The sequence below is a fragment of the Microcaecilia unicolor genome, chromosome 4 (assembly GCF_901765095.1).
Source record: "Microcaecilia unicolor chromosome 4, aMicUni1.1, whole genome shotgun sequence".
Taxonomy (NCBI): domain Eukaryota; kingdom Metazoa; phylum Chordata; class Amphibia; order Gymnophiona; family Siphonopidae; genus Microcaecilia; species Microcaecilia unicolor.
The window spans coordinates 253,320,008-253,340,995 of NC_044034.1; the positions used below are offsets into that span (position 1 = coordinate 253,320,008).

A 20,988-nucleotide genomic window follows, 5' to 3' on the forward strand; every position below is an offset into this window, starting at 1 on the left:
GCGTGTTCGCAGAACTGTGCTGCCTTTAATGCAACCATGTTAATGCTGCAATATTCTTCATTTTATTGGTTTTGTACATTGAGCATTCAAACTCAATATACTACTGGCATTAAAACCCACAAGTAACATGTGTTACTAGTTAGTAAAAAGACCTGAGCTGGCCAGTGTTGAAAACAGGAGCATAAATGAAATCGTATTTTTGAGGGACAAAACAATTGTGAACAGATGTAGCAGAAATGACCTCCAGTCAAAGCTGGATATGACTAAAGTGATCCAAGTTGAATCAACCCTGCTCCTTTATGCATAACTGCATATTCACACAACGTTCAGAGCTAATCCAGACTTACTCATCACATATTTAGTATCATTCTGGGAAAGACCAGCTTTAGAGGCGAAACTGTCATCCAGCTTTCAGCAACTGGAGCCCTTGAACATCTAATAACTGTACTTTTTAGTGCTTTGTTAGAACCAGTGAGATATGTGGAGAGGCATTTTCGCTATAACGTCTAAATCCAATTTTAGACATTTTGCTGTAAATGTCTAAAAATCAAGTGGTGAACATAGCAATTTTCAAACCAGAAAAAGTCTATATTTTTGTTTCACAAATTGCCATTTGCTAGATGTTTTTGTCCTCAGTGCATCTATCTTTTTGGACCATTTTTGAAAAACAAACAAGCCAGCATTCTAAGTAGACTGTCCATACAGACATTCCAGCAGAGCAGTGGGGTGCCCTATGGGGCACTGCAATGGACTTCACATAGAAGGTTCCAGGTACACATCTCACCATTACCCCCTTATGTTGTATGGTGAGCTGTCCAAAACCCTAGAGTACCCAACCGTACACCACAACAGTAGCCGTTATGTTTGCAGGTGGGTACAGTAGGCTTTTGGTGGGTTTTGGATGGCTCACGTTTTCCACCACAAGTGTAACAGAGTTGGATATGGGTCTCTACAGTGCACTGCACCAACCACTAGGCTACTCAGGGACCTGCTTGCTGCTCTAATAGGACTGGCCATAACATCTGAAGCTGTCATAGAAGCTGATATGTACTGTTTCTTTCAAATCTTTGGGGTGTGGGGGGGGGGTCTGTGACCACTGGGGGAGTAAGGGGGTAATGTCTTAATCTGTTCAGTGGCCATTTGGTCATTTGGGGCACCTTATAATTATGATTGAACAGTTCTAGACCAAAGCATCTAACTTTTAGCCCTGGATGTTTTTGCTTTGTTCCATTATGGCAGAAAAATGTCCAAGTTCTGGGAATACTCAAATCCCGCTCCCAACATGCCCTCCTTGTGATTTGGGTTGAGTGATGGAACAATTGGTTTCTTATTTTGACAATTTCCAGTTGTTACATGGATCCCAATCTGGTTTCCTGAGGGGATTGAGCACAGAAACTGTGGTCAGTGCTTTAACTGCTTCTGTGCAGGAAATATTGAGTCAGGATCAGTTCACGCTTATTGTACAGTTCGATCTTTCCAGTGCTTTTGACCTGGTCGACCACGATGTTTTGCTGACCCTTCTGGACATCTTTGGGATTCATGGTAAGGTTTTTATCTGGACTCAGGGATTTCTAAAAAAATCAGAGTAAAAATGCAGGGATGATTTTTGAGAAGTCGCTAGCAGAGTGCCACAGGGTTCTCTGCTCTCACCTTCTTTATTTAATAAACTTATACAACCAGTAGCTTATCAACTAGGGAAACTTAAGTTGCAGTTTTACATCTATGCAGATGACATTTCTGTCATTATTCCATTTACTCCTGGAGACCCACTCCATGAGTAGGATCTTTTATGTTGTTTATAAACCGTGGAAGCCTGGGTTTAATCTTCTAAGCTAAAGCTGAATAAGGGTAAAACAACATTTTTATGGGTTGATTTCACCAGACCTGGTAAGAGCCAATTCTGTATTTTCGCTAGGAGATCTTAAAATTAAACCAGTTCCTGTTTCCAGGATTTTAGGAGTGGAAATGGATTGTCAGTTGTCCTTAAGCCATCAGGTTAATGAGGTAGTGAAGAACTCTTTCCATCTTCTTAGAAAATTGAGGATGATTTGAAAGTTTTTTGATCAGGAGATTTTCTATTTGTTAGTGCAATCTTTAATCCTCTCCCAATTAGATTACTGCAACTCTACATATATCGGCTGTAAAAAGAATTTAAAAAACAAGCTACAAAGGGTGCAGAATGAGGCTCTCAGAGTCATCTTTTCAGCAGATAAACATAACTCAAGGTAAACATAAATCAGGAGCTTAGCCGAGATTGGGTGGCAGAGCCGGTGGTGGGAGGCAGTGCTGGTGGTTGGGAGGCGGGGATAGTGCTGGGCAGACTTATGCGGTCTGTGCCAGAGCCGGTGGTGGGAGGCGGGACTGGTAGTTTGGAGGCAGGGATAGTGCTGGGCAGATTTATACGGTCTGTGCCAGAGCCGGCGGTGGGAGGCGGGGATAGTGCTGGGCAGACTTATACGGTCTGTGCCCTGAAGAGGACAGGTACAAATCAAGGTAGGGTATACACAAAAAGTAGCACATATGAATTTATCTTGTTGGGCAGACTGGATGGACCGTGCAGGTCTTTTTCTGCCGTCATCTACTATGTTACTATGTAACTCTATTATTCCTTTAATGAAACAACTACACTGGTTACTGATAGAGGCCAGACTAGAATTTAAGATGCTAACATTGGTCCATAAGATCTTTTAGAGTGGAGGAGTAGCTTAGTGGTTAGTGCAGCGGACTCTGATCCTGGGGAACTGGGTTCAGTTCCCACTGCAGCTCCTTGTGACTCTGGGCAAGTCACTTAACCCTCCATTACCCCAGGTACAAATAAGTACCTGTATATACTATATAAACCACTTTGAATATAGTTACAAAAAACCACAGAAAGGCAGTATATCAAGCCCAATTCCCTTTCCCTTTCACCTTTTATGGAGATGCCCCCGCTTACCTGTCCAATTATGTTTTGGTTTTGAATAGGGATGGTTTTAGAATATCTAGAATTAGTTTTACACTAGACAGGTGAAGGCTTTTTGTCCCCTTAAGTCTTTTCCCTATCAAGCAGCAACTTATTGGAATATGCTACCACCTCCCATTAGGCAATTGGAAAATTACAGCTTATTTAGAAAGACGCTGAAAACTTTTCTTTTTAGGAAATATTTTCATCTGTATGATTATTGTTATGGTTGTTGAATTCTGAAATATTCTGTTGTATATAATATGTATTTTGTTAAAGAATTTTTCAATGTCTGGATTGCAACCTGCATTGAACTGGTTGGTAGTTTCAGAATATAAGACTGTAATTATAATGATAATAATAAAAGTTCATCTGCCGCTTTGTGCCATTTTCTGGATGTTTTTCTGTTTCGAAAATGACCCCATTATGATGAATTTGGATAAGACCTTGAAAGAATATTGCATCCAATTTCCAATCTGCCCTATTGGGGGAAAATTATTTAAAGAGCAGTAGAAATATAGGTTCATGACATGTTAGAGGAGAGGGATCTCTTAGATTGCCACTAATCTGGTTGCCATGCAGGTTTTAACATGGAAGCTGCACCAAACTTTTGTAGGTCTCTTGACAGGGTTTTAGACTTGGTTATTTTGTGTCTTCACCCGACAACTGAGTTTGATATAATGGACAGTAGTATTTTACTTTGAAGATCAAGGTCCTAGGTGTTGGAGGCACAATGTTAGCATGCTTTGGGTTATTCTTAATAGGTAGATAGAATTTGGATATTAATGGTGAAATCCACTCTTTCAGACCACCAGAAAGCTGAATTTGGGGCCCAGTATGAATTCATATTCTCACTCTTCATTTGTAATATATGTATTTTGGGGGTAATTCTGTAAAGGGTGCCAAAATGCAGCACAGAGCACAAATCCTATAACAGTATCTGGGCACCCAGATTCCTTTCTAGAATATTAGTTGATATTTATCTGCCAACATTTAGGCATGCCCACGTGTGCTTTGTCAGTGGCAGGCGTAAATGTGTGTGACAAAATTAGGCACTTAGCAATATGTAACATACATGCATAATTGTTTGATACGCCCATGCCCTGCCCATGCACCTTCACCTGTGAACATACCTCTTGCAGGACACTTTGGAGGGAATTCAATAAGCAATACCAAAACATTCATTGCTAAGAGCTATTCTATAAAGGGCATATTCAGTGCGGATCCCAAGCCTAACATTTGGGCATTGGACTTACACCTGCTGTAACTGGTATAAATGCTGGCACCCAAGCTACGAGTGGTTAGGCAGTATTCTGTAATTCCACGCACAACTTTTTGGAACACCCTGGACACGCTGATGGCCATGCCCGATTTTTAAGATATGTGCCTCGACAGTTGGGCACCGTGCCTTATAGAATAGCTCGCATCTAGATACAAGTGCAAATTTTAATGAGTATTAATTAACATCAATAATTTGTTGTTAGCACCCAATTATTAATGCAGAGCTCATTATCCAATTTATTTGTGCATGCATCTTGGAAACACACCCAACAACATTGGGCACCATATATAGAATCTGGGGGTATGCAACGTGCACTCACATTATAGAATGTCATTGTGCATACATATAGCAGTTGCATACCTAAATGACACACTCATCTAAATGCTAGTATTCTATAGTCTTAGCGCACAATTAACACTTAAATTTAGGCAATAAGGTTATAGAATTTGAGGATTAGGGCTAGATTCTATTTATGGCATCTAAAAAAAAATCCGCAGGTTAACATTTCCAACTAAGTGTATTCAATAAGTGGTACCTAGTGTCACGTCTGTGCTCACCTCGCCCTCTGGTGGCCAGAACCGGTGGCTGCTGTGGACCGTCACCCGTTCCAGATTTCAGCCCAGTCCGGTCTGGATCTTCTGGGCTGCCAGACTTGCTTGCTTGGATTGAACCTACACAGCACCCGTAGTTTCCTGGTGATAGTTGCAGCTGAGCTCCAGGTGCTGCTGGGCTTATTAGCCATTCTGAAACCTTGCTGCTTTGCCTTTGCATTACGTCTAAGGCCCTGGTATGTTGGTGCTTGTTGCATTTCTGCTAGTCCGGTTGTTTGCCTGAGATTCTTGCCTGTTTCTAGTTAGTCTGTGTTTAGTTTAGTTTAGGTTTTACTTGCTTTCCTTGCCTGGTTTCTTGTTTGTAATTCTGTGTTTAGTTTCTGTTTGTCTGTGTTCTGGCTTTGGGGCTGCTTGCAGCTCTTAGTTCTGTGTCTTGTGAGTCAGTGTTTGTTCCCTGTTTAGTGGCTGTTCTGCAGCTTTCTGTTCTGCCCTTTAGCTTTCCCTTCCTTGCCCAGTCTCCTGCCTTGCTGCCCATGTTCCTCCCTTTCCCCTCTGACCCTCAGTCCCTGTGTTGCCTTGCTGTTATCCAGTCCTGCCCTGTCCAGCAAGTCCTGCCGGCCACCTGAAGCCCAGAGTTCAACTCTTGGTGAAAAGTGGCCAAGTGCAGGTGAAGCCTAACTGCTTGCCTGAGATTTGCCCTGTTTCTAGAGTGGGGTGGTTTTGCCTGCCACTGCCGCTCCTCGGCAGTGGCCCAAGGGCTCACAACCTAGTTTCCAGTTTTGAGAACGTGACACCTAGATTTAGGTGTGGTATATAGAATATGCTTAGTTGACATCCCAGTGCTTAAAAAGACGTGCCTCCAGTTACACCATATTCTATAACTATGCACGTATATTTTGGAATGCCCAGTAGCATTTTTAGCGTGCACCAATGATTAGCATGCACTAAACGCTAGAGATGTCTATAGGAATATATGGGCATCTCTAGCATTTAGCATGTGCTAATTATTAGCACGCACTAAAAACGCTACCGCTGCTCAGTAAAAGACTGCCTTAGCATTTTACAAAAGGTTTGTGCCTTTTGTTAAATATATAGGACATTGGCATTACATGTCTATTAGCTCTCACCTCCAACAGGAGCAGCAATTAAAGGCCTAGCCAAAAGAGCACTGTTTTCAAATCTCAACATAGAGAGGCCAAGATGTTAAAATGCCATTTCAGAATAGGGGTGGTTCAGATGAAGGGAAGCTGAGTACGTCCAGATGGTAGGGAGGTGTGGGGAGTATGAGCGTATTACCACTAGAGGCCTCAGTGTCAATGAGGCATGAGCGAGTGGGTATTGCTCTTGCCCCATTAGTCACTAGGGACCCCTGGTAAGTCCAGGCATTGGTCCTGCCCCACTAGACCAGGGACCCTGGTAAGCTCAGGAACTGGGTGAGGTTGGGGCCAAGTAGGGCCCAAGGGCCAGTGTAGACACCTTGGGCCCCCAAGGGGGGTGATTTGGTCTGAGGCGGCTACCATGTGTTAGGTTCAGGCCTGGATATGGGAGCTTCCTAGGAGGGATCCAGAGGGGCTTTCTTGTTGGGGGCGGGGATTGAATTGAATGTCTTGAAGAGGTTGTTGGTATTGGTGGGGGGGGGGGGGGGGATAGGTGCTCTGAAAGGGTTCTGTATTGTATGTTGGGGTTACATGGGTTCCCTGAAGGGACTGTTGGTATAGAAACATGACAGCAGGTAAGGGCCAAATAGCCCATCTAGTCTGCCCATCCTCAGTAGCCACTAACTCCTCCTTTTCCCATGAGATTCCATGTGCTTGTCCCATGCTTTTTTGAATTTTGACAGTCTTTGTCTTCATGCATCCACCATCCTTTCCATAAAAGAGTATTTTCTTAGATTCGTCCTCAACCTATTCCTCTTAACTTCATCCTATGCCCTCTCATTCTAGAGATTTCCTTGAATTGAAAAAGATTCTCCTCCTGCACATTAATGTCACTGAGGTATTTAAACGTCTCTATCATATCCCCTCTCTTCCAGCATATACATGTTGAGGTTCATAATTCTTTCCTTATATGTTTTATGATGGAGACAGCTTACCAATTTTAAAGCCACCCTCTGGACCGACTCCATCCTGTTTATATCTTTCTGTAGGTGTGGTCTCCAGAATTGCATGCAGTACTCTAAATAGGGCCTCACCAGGGACTTGTACAAGGGCACTATCACCTCTTTTTTCCTGCTGGTCATCCCTCTCCTTATGCACCCAAACATCTTTCTGGCTTTGGCCATCAACATATCTACCTGTTTGTCCACTTTAAGGTCATCAGACACAGTCATCCCCGTCCCGTTCTTCTTCTGTACACAGAAGCTCTTCACCCCCTATATTGTACCTTTCCCTCAGATTCTTGTGACCCAAGTACATGATCCTGCATTTTTTAGCATTCAGTCTTAGTTGCCAATTATTGGACCATTCTTCGAGCTTCGCCAGATCCTTCCTTATTCTAGCCACACCTTTTGAGATGTCCACCTTATTACAGAGTTTGGTATCATCCGCAAAAAGACAAACCTCACCAGACTGTCCTTCCACAATATCACTCACAAAGATGTTAAAGAAAGCCAGCCTAAGGACCGATCTGAGTGGAACACCACTGATAACATCCCTGTCCTCAGAGCAAGCTCCATTTTCCACTACCCTCTGTCTCCTCCCGCTTTGCTAAAATCCAGGTACCCACATCTAGTGCCCCTCCCACGTCCAACTGTTTGGTCACCCAGTCAAAGAAATCAATCAGATTTGTCTGACACGACCTGCCTTTAGTAAAACCATGCTGCCTCGGGTCCTGCAGTTCATTCGATTCGAGAAACCTCACAGTCCTCCGGTTTAGAAGCGTTTCCATTAGTTTACTCACCACCGATGTCAGACTAACAGGTCTGTAGTTCCCAGCCTCCTCCTTACTACTACTACTACTACTACTACTACTACTTATCATTTCTATAGGGACCACATCTGCCCTTCTCCAGTCCTCTGGGATCACTCCAGCTCCAGACTCTAAAGAAGCATTGAAGAGGTCAGAAAGTGAAGATGCCAGAGCATCTCCAAGTTCCCTGAGTACTCTCGGATATATCCCATCGGGCCCTATCGCTTTATCTACTTTTAGTTTAACTTGTGCCTCACAAACAGTCTTCTGAGAATCAGTCCTAGTCTACCATACATCCATCCCCATTGTTGATGTCTTCAATTAAGTCTCTATCTATTTCTTCTTACTGCAAAGGTGACCTGTATATTACACCAATGTAAATACATTTTCCTTTCCCTCTTACCAGTTTAACCCACAGTGTTTCTTCCTTACCCCATACATCCTGCAGCTCTGTCACTTTAATATTATTTTTTTTACATATAATGCCACACCTCCTCCCTTTTTTCCTGCTCCTGGTGTTGCTGGAGGGGATCAGGTGCGCTGAGGGGGTTTCGTGTAGTAGTGGTGGAGAAGGGAAGCTGCCATCTGGGAGGGGGTTGACGATGCTGGGATCAGGGCCCTTAGCAGAGGGAGAAGAAATTTTAGAAAGCTGCTCCCATGACTGTATAAGGGGAAAAACAATGCCCCCCCCCCCCCCCCCCCCTACATCCAGCTATCTAAAATCACTGTTCCTTCTGGACATGAAGGGGCAAGGATGTGCAGCCCTGCTCCTATTTTACAAGAGGCTTTATATTTGGAAGAGCCTCTTAAAAATAGTATGAGAATTCTGCATGTCCTAACTTAGGTGTTTTTGGATTCCTACTTAAGTGTTTGAATTTCTACACGTCCTTTCTAAAATCTGCCTTGATAACAACAGCTTTTAAGAAGCAATATAAACTTGGTTCTGTGAGTCAGCGTTTACATAGATGGCTGCCTATTATGCTTCGTATGACATGAGTTTTTGGTATAATGGAATTTTTAAATAGAATAAGTTGACAATTTTGGAACTTTATATACTTTGGGAGCAATTCTACTACTGAGTGCCTTCATAGGCCCTGAGGCTGCACAATAGGAGCCTTTTCTGTAACAGAAACTGGGTACGCAGGTTCCATAATAGAATACTAGTGTAACCCAGTATTGGTGCCCCTAATATTTAGATGCTTGCAGTTATACCAATAAAAAGGTATCACCTTATTTTCTCTAATCTCTAATATACAGATTGGAATTTCAGATTTTGAAATTTATACCCACAATCTTTATATTTTGCTGAATACAGGTGGGGGAGGGGCATGCCTCACTGCTTTTCTCTCTTTCATGGTTAAACGTATGCCACATCTGGCTTCTTGTTTACATATTTCTATTTTTAGTTTGTGATTACTATACTTGGTGAAGGTCTATCTGTGTTCTGTATGTGGAAAGAGACGAAGGTGCTCATTTTCAAAGCACAGAATTACAAAATTACACAGCACCCTATGTAACTTTGTAAGACTATGTGCTTTGAAAATGAGCCTCCACGTATTCTGTCAGCACTAAATGTCTGTCTAGGATCAATCTGTAGTAATCAGACTTGTTTAGTTTTCCAATAGGTATATTGATATTTTTGTGCCCATTGCAATATTTATGGTGCCAACTTTTCCTATGTGAGCCCTTGTGTGACTCCTGGAAGTTAGTATTATAATGGTATGGTGGAATTGCTCTATAAGTCCTGAATGACATTTGTAGTGTTTTGAATTTAGATCACACGTTTCTCAGTAATAGCTCACGGTGAGTTACTTTCAGGTACAATAGGTATTTTCCTGTTCCTGGAGGGTTTGCAATCTAGTTTGCACCTGAGGCAATGGAAGGTTAAGTGACATGTCCTATATCTCAAGAAGCAGTAGTAGAATTTTGAACACTGACTTCCCCGGTAGTCAACCCTCTGCGCTAACCATGATGTACAACTAATACAGATAATACCTTCTTCAAATATATTTGCTAACTCAACAATAAACTAAAGACCAGCAGACCTGAAGCATGGTGGCCATTTGGCAACCTACCAAAAAAAAAAAAAAAAAACAACAACAACAGATAGGAGGCCATAACATGCTTTGCCTGTAACTGTAGGATTTCTTATAGTGTTGCTCAACACCATTGTTCACATGGTCAACAGGAAGATGCTAGACTGGGGATCTAGGGCTGATTGGTAGCGGTGTTAAAGTACTTGCACATAATACTGCAAATAGTGTTCTGTTTAATGTGTTGAATTAGTTTGGTGTATATTTTGATTTTTGTGGCACATATTTTCCTTGAGTGTATTCAGTGTGCATGAAACCATTAGTAACAGAGGTACTAGGAGGAGGCAGCAGATAAGGTTTTTCCCTGTTGTTTTCAAAAGTGTCCTACTGTCCCTTTACTGTTGAAGTAGGTGTTGCCCCACCCCCACACCCTAAAGGTTTTAACTTGCCATGCCCACCTTAGCCTCTTCAAACAGTTGAGTCACTGACCCGCCTATGGGTGGCCCGTTATAAAATTATTAAGTAATGACTACATACTTTAGAGTGTTTAATACTAGCTAACTGAAGTATTTGAAAGAACATAATTAACCTTTTATGTAACTGTAAGAGATCAAATATGATGATTCACCTGAAAGTTGCAGATGAATTTTCAACATTGATACCTGATAGCGCCCTTCACTCTTTGTCGTCGTATGTTATAGTTTGGTTATAGTCATTAGATGACAAGGAATATATGAAACATAACATTTGGTTCAAATGTTTTCTTAAAACATCTTTTTTGTCTTTTTCTAAATTGTGGAAGGTTTCAAAGGGACAATCTGATTGCAAGTTTCTAAACTTGAAAATGTGTTATTTCAAGTCATAATGGGTTTATTTTTGGGAAGAAAAAGGTACAATAAATTGCAAGTAAATTGAACCTGCTGTGCTTTTTGTTTTCTGTAAAGTCTATGGCTGTAAGCTTTTTATTATGTACTCTGTTATGAACCTAGTTACTTCATTTCTTACAAACTTACATGAAAGATCCTGCTAGCAAGGCTATTACAATCACATCATCACCCTGAAGCAAAGATGCTAGACTGACCTACTTTCTGCTGTTTGCCAAGGATGGGTTAATCTTGTTTTGCAAGGCTGGAGGAGGATGGACAAACCAAAAGAACTCTTAGCTATAAAGATGGCAGTGTCCAGTTGATGATGAATGCTAGTTCACTCTGTTCATTACTGGTATGGGAGGCTGTGGATATTTACTAGGGTAACATGCTTCATAGCAGGATAATAAATTACAACAGAAAAAGATCAAATTAGTCCAGACTGCCCAGCTAGATTGGGTAAACAAGAGTATATATTCCCAAGTGTAAACCGATACCAGTTCTCTACCCACTCCCCCAAAACACCTTATGTTTCACCTAGCCTCTCACAGTATGCCCAAAATATCTTAAACGTGCTGGCCTCCTCTACTTCCACTGGTGGGCCGTGGGATTAATTCACCCCAGTGGATTTGCGGCTATATTACTCAAAAATGAGTCTCAGAAATCATGGATTCATGTATCTCCCGGCTCTTGATTCTGCTCAGCCCTGACAGATCCAAATAAAAATGTGTTAGAGTCTTATTTATGTATTCAACAGGTTTTATATCATCTTACTGAATAAAATGCATTCAAAATGGTTTACAGCATCAAATAGATATAAACAGAAGCAAGGGTTCAAGTAACCATAGACAAATTCGCCCCAAAACCCACCGACTCTATTCAACTTAATGATGATACCCTTGGCCAAACTACTATCAAACCAAAACCTCAACCCATATATATACGCAGATGACATAACAATCTACATCCCATTTAAACAAGATCTAACGGAGATTTCCAATGACATAAGCCAAAGTCTACATATCATGCATACATGGGCGGATGCATTTCAGATGAAACTCAATGCAGAAAAAAACCCAATGCCTAATACTCACCTCTCAACATAACATGAACAAATTCACCACCATTAATACACCAAAACTGAATCTCCCAATCTCGGACACCCTAAAAATTCTTGGAGTTACCATTGATCGACACCTAACACATGAGAATCATGCAAAAAACACAACCAAGAAGATGTTCCACTTAATGTGGAAATTAAAAAGAGTAAGACCTTTCTTCCCAAGGACCGTCTTCCGTAACCTGGTACAATCAATGGTACTCAGTCATCTAGACTACTGCAACGCACTCTACGCTGGCTGTAAAGAGCAAATAATCAAGAAACTTCAGACAGCCCAGAACACTGCAGCTAGACTCATAGTCAGTAAAACAAAATATGAAAGTGCTAAGCCCCTACGAGAAAAGCTACACTGGCTCCCACTTAAAGAACGCATCACGTTCAAAATATGCTCCCTAGTTCACGAAATCATTCACGGAGATGACCCAGCCTACATGTCAGACCTGATAGACTTACCACCCAGGAATGCTAAAAATTCATCCCGCACATTCCTTAATCTTCACTTCCCCAACTGTAAAGGTCTAAAATACAAACTAACGCATGCGTCAACCTTTTCATACCTGAGCACACAATTCTGGAACGTGCTGCCGCACAACTTAAAAACGATTTATGAACTAACTAACTTCCGCAAACTACTGAAGATCCATCTGTTTAACAAGGTATACCACAAAGATCAACAAATGTGAACTCCACATACATCCAGAACTGTCTTATAATATCTGCTTGTTATACTACTATCATGTTTTATCATTATTATGTTACCCAAGATCCTTCTGAAATACTAAATCCCTATTTTCTTATATATTTCCACCATTCATGATGTATTGTAAGCCACATTGAGCCTGCAAAGAGGTGGGAAAATGTGGGATACAAATGCAATAAATAAATAAACTAATTAAGATTAAAGGTGTTGTTTACTAAAGGTTAGCTTGAGTTATCTGCAGCAGGGCTCATTTTATTCCTATGGGCCCTGCTGCAGATAACAACCCCCTAAGTAATCTGTGTAAAATACAATGGGGTAAATGTCAGAGATTTTTTTCACTGCTGCTGGCTTTATCTCCAGATATTCCCCTCATTCCTTTTCCTCCTTTCCTGAAGTTACTATAGAGGAAACTACACTTCTCCTTTCTTCCTCAAAATGTACCACCTATTCATAGGCGCCCCGTATAAGAGGCTTGGGGAGGCTAAGCCTCCCCAGCCCAATCTTGACGTTTTCCTGGCTGCTGCCCTCACAAACGCAGGGCTTGCGCAGCAGCCAGGGAGCTCTCCCACACCGTTCCTCCTTCCTTCCTGCTCTCCCCGACCGACAGCCCTCCTTGCCTCCCCCCCCCGCACGTAACCCCCACCCCCCGCCAGGGCCCACTCAACATCCCCTCGTAATTTGCCTTAATCGTGTTTCCACGCCCCGTCACCATCAGCGCTGCCATTCACTCTCACAGGCAGCCTCGCTCCCGCTCCCCTTTGCCGCGTCCACTCCTCCAGCTCTCTCTGATGCACGTCCTGTTAAACAGGAAGTGCATCAGAGAGAGCCGGAGGACGCGGCAAAGGGGAGCGGGAACGGAGCTGCCTGTGAGAAAGAATGGCAGCGCTGACGGCGACGGGTATGGGTGAACACAAGAATGCTGCAGGGAGTCAGGGGCTGAGGCAGCGCCGGCGGGGAAGACCGAGGCAGCATGTTGGCTGATGGCAGGGAGACAGGGAGAGACAGGAGCACTGTTGGGATGATTGGGTAATGTTAGGTAGGTGAGCGAGGGAGGTGGGAAATGTTGGTGGTGGGGGGGAGATGCATGGGGAGAGAGAAGGAGAAATGCTGGATGTGAAGGAGGAGGGAGGGACAGATGCACAGCAAGAGAAAAGGGGAAATGTTGAACATGGAAATGGGAGGGAGGGAGACAGAAAGAGAGAGATGCTGTAAGGGGAAGGAAGAGGAAGAAAGAGATAGATGTTGGGCCCAGGGTGCAAGGAAGGGAGATACTGAGAGTGATGTGGGCAGTGGAAGAGAAGAAGGAGGGAAGTGAGGTTGTACATGGGGATGGATGAGAGGGAGGGATAGATATACACTAGAGGGGAAAGAGAAAAAGAAAAAGAAAAAGAAAAAGAGGGAGATTGTGGATCCAGGGACAGAAGGGAGTGAGGAGAAATGCTGGATATGGATGGAGGGGAAATTGCTGAATTTAAGGGCTGGATTGAAACACTTTGAGGGCAGATGTTTAAACTGGAGAAAGGATAGGGACAGGGCTACAGATGGTAGACAGGACGCATAAGGACACAGAAGGATGGTGGACATGGTGAGAGAGAAAATATCAAATGGAAAGAAGACACTGCATACAACAGCAGAAACTGGGAGCAAAGCTAACAGAAAAACTAAATACTCAGACAGCAAAGGTAGAAAACATTTTTTTATTCAGAATGTATTAATTGGAATATGTCAGCTTTTGGAAATGTGCATCTGTGATATTTTGCATGCAAGTTTAAATTTTTCTAGTATTGCTGCATGCTGAGTTTGACTTCTTGAGGTAACTTTCCAGTTCAGTATTTTGCCTTCATATCTGTTGTGTCATGTGTTTTTCATGTGTGATCAAGGTGCAGTATTCAGCTAGCGTGTAGTATTTGCAGCCCTTTTTATTTTTTTATTTTTTTCACTAGCTTCTGTACTGGTGTTTTAGAGCCCAGTGTAATTACAGTGCTGCCTTTCCACGCATAAGGTTGTAGCTCATCCTGTCCTTGTAATTAATGCTGTTATGGTTTGGTAAGGTTATGAGTGTGTTTTTGTACAAGTTTGTGTATAGTGTTTTGCAGTAGAGAGATTGTGTGTTGGCCTTACTGAGGTGGCACCAAAACATCAGAAAGGGTGTAGAGCCTAAATCATGACATTACCTCTTGAAGGATCTACATATGGTTGTTAATAAAAGGAGCTCATTGTGAACACTATCCACCCTAAAAGGGTGTTTTGTGGCTCTACATGAGAATTGTGATATTATGATCCTTTGTTTCATATTCTTGATGGTCTGCATTTTCCATATGGGTGGTATATTGGTGTATTAGGTTCTGTCCAGAGTAATATTTATGGTACAGTAAGGTTCTGAGTGTGTTTTTGCACAAAGTTGTGCATAGTGTTTTGCAGTTGAGCGATTGTGGTTAGCTTATGCTTTGAGCAACCACTTTATTCTTTGACATATGATACATATCTAATATTATTATTATTATTATTAACATTTGTATAGCACTACCAGACGCACGCAGCGTTGAACACCTGACACAAAGAGACAGTCCCTGCTCAATAGAGCTTACAATCTAATATCTAAATTTAATAAAAGGTATTAATTGTGACTATTTTATTTTTACTTATTTTTTTTTCTGTGTGTTGTCAGACAATTATGGAGGTAAGCACCGCCCATGGCCCCGCCCTCAACCTCACCCTAACCCCACCCCCTTTAGCCTCCCCAAACAGTTGGGCCACCAACCGCCTATGCACCTGTTCCTCTGATCCCATTCCCACCCACCTTCTTAATGCCATCTCACCTGCTCTTATTCCTTTTATCTGTCACATTCTCAACCTCTCACTTTCCGCTGCAACTGTCCCTACTGCCTTTAAGCATGCTGTGGTCACACCTCTCCTTAAGAAGCCTTCACTCGACCCTACTTGTCCCTCTAATTACCGACCCATCTTCCTCCTCCCTTTTCTCTCCAAATTACTTGAGCGTGCTGTTTACCACCGCTGCCTTGATTTTCTCTCCTCACATGCTATTCTTGACCCACTACAATCTGGTTTTCGCCCTCTCCACTCAACTGAAACTGCGCTTACTAAAGTCTCCAATGACCTATTACTGGCTAAATCCAGAGGTCTCTATTCCATCCTCATTCTTCTTGATCTTTCCGCTGCTTTTGACACTGTCGATCACAGCATACTCCTCGATACCCTGTCCTCACTTGGATTCCAGGGCTCTGTCCTTTCCTGGTTCTCTTCCTACCTCTCCCTCCGCACCTTCAGTGTTTACTCTAGTGGATCCTCTTCTACTTTTATCCCTCTGCCTGTCGGCGTACCTCAGGGTTCTGTTCTTGGTCCCCTCCTCTTTTCTATCTACACTTCTTCCCTTGGTTCATTAATCTCATTAATCTCATACTTCCTGTTCAAACTTCTTCTACTAACCTATAAATGTACTCACTCTGCTGCTCCCCAGTATCTCTCCACACTCGTCCTTCCCTACATCCCTTCCCGTGCACTCCACTCTATGGATAAATCCTTCTTATCTGTTCCCTTCTCCACTACTGCCAACTCCAGACTTCGTGCCTTCTGTCTCGCTGCACCCTACGCCTGGAATAAACTTCCTGAGCCCCTACGACTTGCCCCATCCTTGTCCACCTTTAAATCTAGACTGAAAGCCCACCTCTTTAACATTGCTTTTGACTCGTAACCACTTGTAACCACTCGCCTCCACCTACCCTCCTCTCCTCCTTCCTGTACACATTAATTGATTTGATTTGCTTACTTTATTTTTTGTCTATTAGATTGTAAGCTCTTTGAGCAGGGACTGTCTTTCTTCTATGTTTGTGCAGCGCTGTGTACGCCTTGTAGCCCTATAGAAATGCTAAATAGTAGTAGTAGCAAAAATAGGACGGCTTTTTATGTGGCTCTATTTGTCCAGTTAACATATCCGGTTAAAGGCAGATGGCACTTAACTAAATAAGTGCTGACTCTGCACCTGGACTGCCCATAAAATAGTCAGCTTCCATTTTTGCAGTTAGAAGGAATATCCAGGTGTAAGTGCCATGGATATCCCTAGAAAGGCAGCTGAGTACCATTTAAATGGTTAGGAGCCTTTCCTACCTAGTTCAGTGATTTTGAATATCAGCCCCAATATGTGTTAAAAATGGGAAAATAAGGAATGTCTTCTAAAAGCAAATTACTAAATTCCAACAATTGGTTAGGAAAAGGAGTGTTAAAAAATTTTCAGAAGTACAGTAAATTAACGTCATGTCTCAACAGGTGGTAGTTTATTCCACTTCTCTGTGCCTATAATACTAAAAGCTCTTGAACACCATCTTGCTTCCTAAAACTGTCTAATCAAGAGACCACAAGTATATTTTCTTGCTGAGACTACATAGATTGGCTAGGTACATAAGAAATATCCCAGCTTATGGGTATGGAGAACTTTAAAAATTTGCACCAGTAACTTAAATAGGCATCTTTCCAAAAGTGGAAGCCAGTGCAATCATAATAGTCTTTAATTGGCAGATAAACTTCAATTTTATAAAAAGCCCCTTTGGTTACCACCATACTATGTTCCTTCCCTAAACCCTCAGACCCCAGAATTACACCTAATATTCTGTCTTCCCCAGACCTATCCGATCAATTAGTGACTACCTACCCTTCCGGAAATCACTAAAAACCCATCTGTTCAAGCAAGCCTACCCAAATAACCAAGACTAATCCTATGAACCCATCTATACATCAAATATCCAGGAGACAACGATAATGACCTAGACCATTTCTCCCACCTAATTTCCCTATGCTTATCCCATGTCCCACCTCCCTTCTGCCTCCTCTACCCTTCCTCCAATGCTCACCTACCCTTGCTAATACCTCTCTTACTCCCTTCATTCTTGCCCATATCTACCTACTTACTTCTTTTTATTCTGATATACTTAACTTATTTTTTCTTCATCAATACTATGTAAGCCGCATTGAACCTGCTCTGAGTGGGAAAGCGCGGGGTACAAATGTAATAATAAATAAATAAATTAGTGTGCACTGAATGCAAAGAAGCCCACTCAGTTCCCATGAGGTGCTTCACATTCAGCGCACATTAATTGGTAGCGCCACTTTGTAAAAGGAGCCCAAAACCTTCATCCATCGAACAAAAAAACCTATTGTAAAACTCTTCCTTCCATCCTCAATTGTTGATCTCTGTGTAGCAACAATAGGGGTTCCATTAAGTCAAATGCAGATGAAGAATTAATGGTATCAACAGCACTGAAATATTCTTATCCAGATAAAAACGAACACAGTATAATAAAGCAACTAGCTGTGCCACTTCCCACCTGAAAACCTTCCTGGGGAGGGTCTAGAAAACTATTGTCTTCCAGATATCCTTCTATTAAAGCACTACTTCCTTCTCTATTAATTTAGCAAGCAATGTCAAGTTGGAATGGGTCTAAAATTAGTATAATCACTGTCATCTAACCCTTCCTTTGGTAACTACAGCTTCTTTTAATCAATGAGGCATGACCCCCAGGATAAAGAGCCATTAACTAGATCAAGCGTCCATTTCTACATAGTTTCGGAGTATGCCTTTCTTCAGTCCACTGAACATGGTTGATATTATCCTCATTGAAGACGCTGAGGTTGGTTTGTTCCTTTTTTTATGTAATTGTTGCTGTTCCTATTTAATACTATCTATACCGATACTATTGACTCCTGAGGCAGGTGCCTGTGCGCCGAAGCGCAGATCTGCATCAAGTCTTATTTTAAAGTTTGTGACAATAAAAACTTGTTTTGTTCAATCCCTGTGCTGGAATAGAATTGGTCCTACTCTATCTAGTTTTGTTTTTTAGAATTGCTCTGTAAACCTCTAATCTCTGGGTTTAACTGCAAAGTATTCTACCTTAAATTATTCTGCTCTCACAGTCACTACTGAGTGAAAATGGATTGTTTAGCTCAGGTTCTTCTGCCCTCATCAAATAATCGGGAAAAGGGTTGCTAAAATAAAATGTGTTGCTTGATTTTATAAAACATAAAAAGTGGACCTGTGGTTCAAACTGACAGATACTTCACTATGCAAATTGTGATTGATTATTTTACCCTGGTGCTAGAAAATAGACTCCATAGTAATTTTACACACTTGAGTAAGTCCTGTTCTTAACCTTATTCGCTCTTTCTGCTCTCTTTCCCCGGATTCTATAAATGACGTGCACATTTCCGTAAGCAAAATTGCATGCTATTCTGGAATGTGCACACAACTCTAACAAGCTAATTAGCATCAGAAATTGGGTGCTAACCATCATTGATGTTACTTGGCAACAATTTGGATTTGCGCGCATCTTGCTACGCATTATTATATAAAGATTCACAAACAAATCTTATAGCGCGCAACTCAGAAGAGGGCATGGCCATAGGAGGGGCATGGGCAGGTCAGAGGCATTCACTAAAGATGCACACAGTATTGCTGAATACCAGGGATCCTCGCCTAAATTACACACCAGGATTTTATACCAGGTTTTAGTTGATGTAAATTCTTGTGCCCAAAGTTTGGTGCAGGATTCAGCTCAAAGCACTATTCTTTAAACAGTGCTGAGCTCGGAGTACCGTTTATGGAATAGCGCTTCACACAGATTTTTTTTCAGCGACAAATTTTGAGTGACATTTACTGAATCTAGTCCTTTGTTTTCAGTCTTGAGCTTTGCAGCATCAATGTCATATCTCATATAACACTAAGGAGGGAAGTTATCAACATGGGCTACCACTAAGGTGTGTTATGTTACTATTAACTACAGTTATTTGTAACATCATTGAATAAAATTGGACCTGTGGTAAAATATCACAAGCTAATAAAGTGTCTTAGTGTTTAGGTTTTGTGTAAGTTTTAATAATACAGAAAAAATGTATTACAGAAAAATGTGCAACATTCTTCAAAATAAATTCTGTTTCCATTTTTCGTGAGAAACGTATTGCAGAGTGTGCATGTGTATAGATCTATGAGAAGTGTATGTGACCTAGAGCAAAGATTTTCACCATGTGGTATGCATACCCCAAGGGTATTCTGCCTCACCTCACCCTATGCTTGGAACAACCTTCCTGAGCCATTACGCCAAGCCCCCTCCCTACCCGTCTTCAAGTCTTTGCTTAAAGCCCACCTCTTCAATGCTGCGTTCGGCACCTAAGCCTTACCATTCAGTGAATCCAGACTGCCCCAATTTGACTGCCCCTATCGGACCGACCGTTCACTTGTCTATTAGATTGTAAGCTCTTTGAGCAGGGACTGTCTCTCTTTGTTAAATTGTACAGCGCTGCGTACCCTAGTAGTGCTCTAGAAATGTTAAGTAGTAGTAGCAGTAGAGGACCATTCTCACCTCCCTCCCACTGCCACCCCTGCTGCTGCTTCTCCAGACCAGCAGTGACAAAACAACATAAAGCTGTTCCAGGGCTGTGGTCTTCATGCACCTGCTGTCAACTCTGCTGGTTCCCCACCCCCTCTGATGTCATCTTCCTGTTCAGGGCAGGGGCTGGCAGAGTTGACAGTGCACACATGAAAACTTTGGCCCTGGGACTGCTTTAGGTGGTTTTGCCACTTCTGGTCTGGAGAAGCAGCAGTCAGGGAGGAGGGGGAAAGGACAAAGATGTTGAGGGTAGACATGGGAGGGGAGAGAGATAGAGGGGAAGACACTGAATGGAAGGGTGGGGTGAGAGAGAGAGGAGAGATGCTGGATGGAATGGGAAAAGAGGACAGAGTTAGTGAAAGATGACAATAAGAGGAAGGGGAATAGGAGAGCTGGGGTGAGGGAAAGAGAAAGCTGTAGACAAATGCAGTAAAAAGGTGGAAATTGAAGATTGGGTAGTAAGAATGAATTAAATCTGGACAGAGAGGCAGACAAATAAGTTGAAGAAAGCTGAAAGGAAAAGGAGAGAAAAAATGACAAGGGAATTGAGAGAAGATGGGAGAAAGCAGAAACCAGAGCTTGGACCAACACAATTAAAAAAAATAAAATAACGAGTAAATAAAGGTAGAAAAAGTAATTTTATATTCTATTTTGTGATTAGAATATTTCATTTTTTGGAATGTCTATTTCAAAATCTCTGTTGATCAGAGCTCATGAGTACACAATTGAAATGAGGTCCTTGACTTGAGTTGAGAAACACTGACCTACAGGCTTATTTTCGAAAGAGAAGGGCGCCCATCTTTCGACACAAATCGGGAGATGGCGTCCTTCTCCCAGGGTCACCCAAATCGGCATAATTGAAAGCCGATTTTGGGCCCCCTGGCGTGTCGGAAGCATAGCGAAGGCAGGACTGGGGGTGTGCCTAACACATGGGCGTCCTCGACCGATAATGGAAAAAAGAAGGACGTCCCTGATGAGCACTTTGGCGACTTTACTTGGTCCATTTTTTTCTTGCGACCAAGCCTCAAAAAGGTGCCCAAACTGACCAGATGACCACTGGAGGGAATCGGGGATGACCTCCCTTTACTCCCACAGTGGTCACTAACCTCCTCCCACCCTAAAAAAAAAACTTAAATTTTTTTTTTTTTTTGCCAGCCTCTATGCCAGCCTCAAATGTCATACCCAGCTCCCTGA

The 20,988-nt window shown here is 42.2% G+C and overlaps 1 protein-coding gene across 3 annotated transcripts in view; it reads left to right on the plus strand.

Moving 5' to 3' along the window:
• The window catches only part of NPAS2 (neuronal PAS domain protein 2), a 248,538-nt gene that overhangs the window by 66,856 nt on the left and 160,694 nt on the right, over nt 1-20,988 (plus strand). The window lies entirely within an intron of this gene.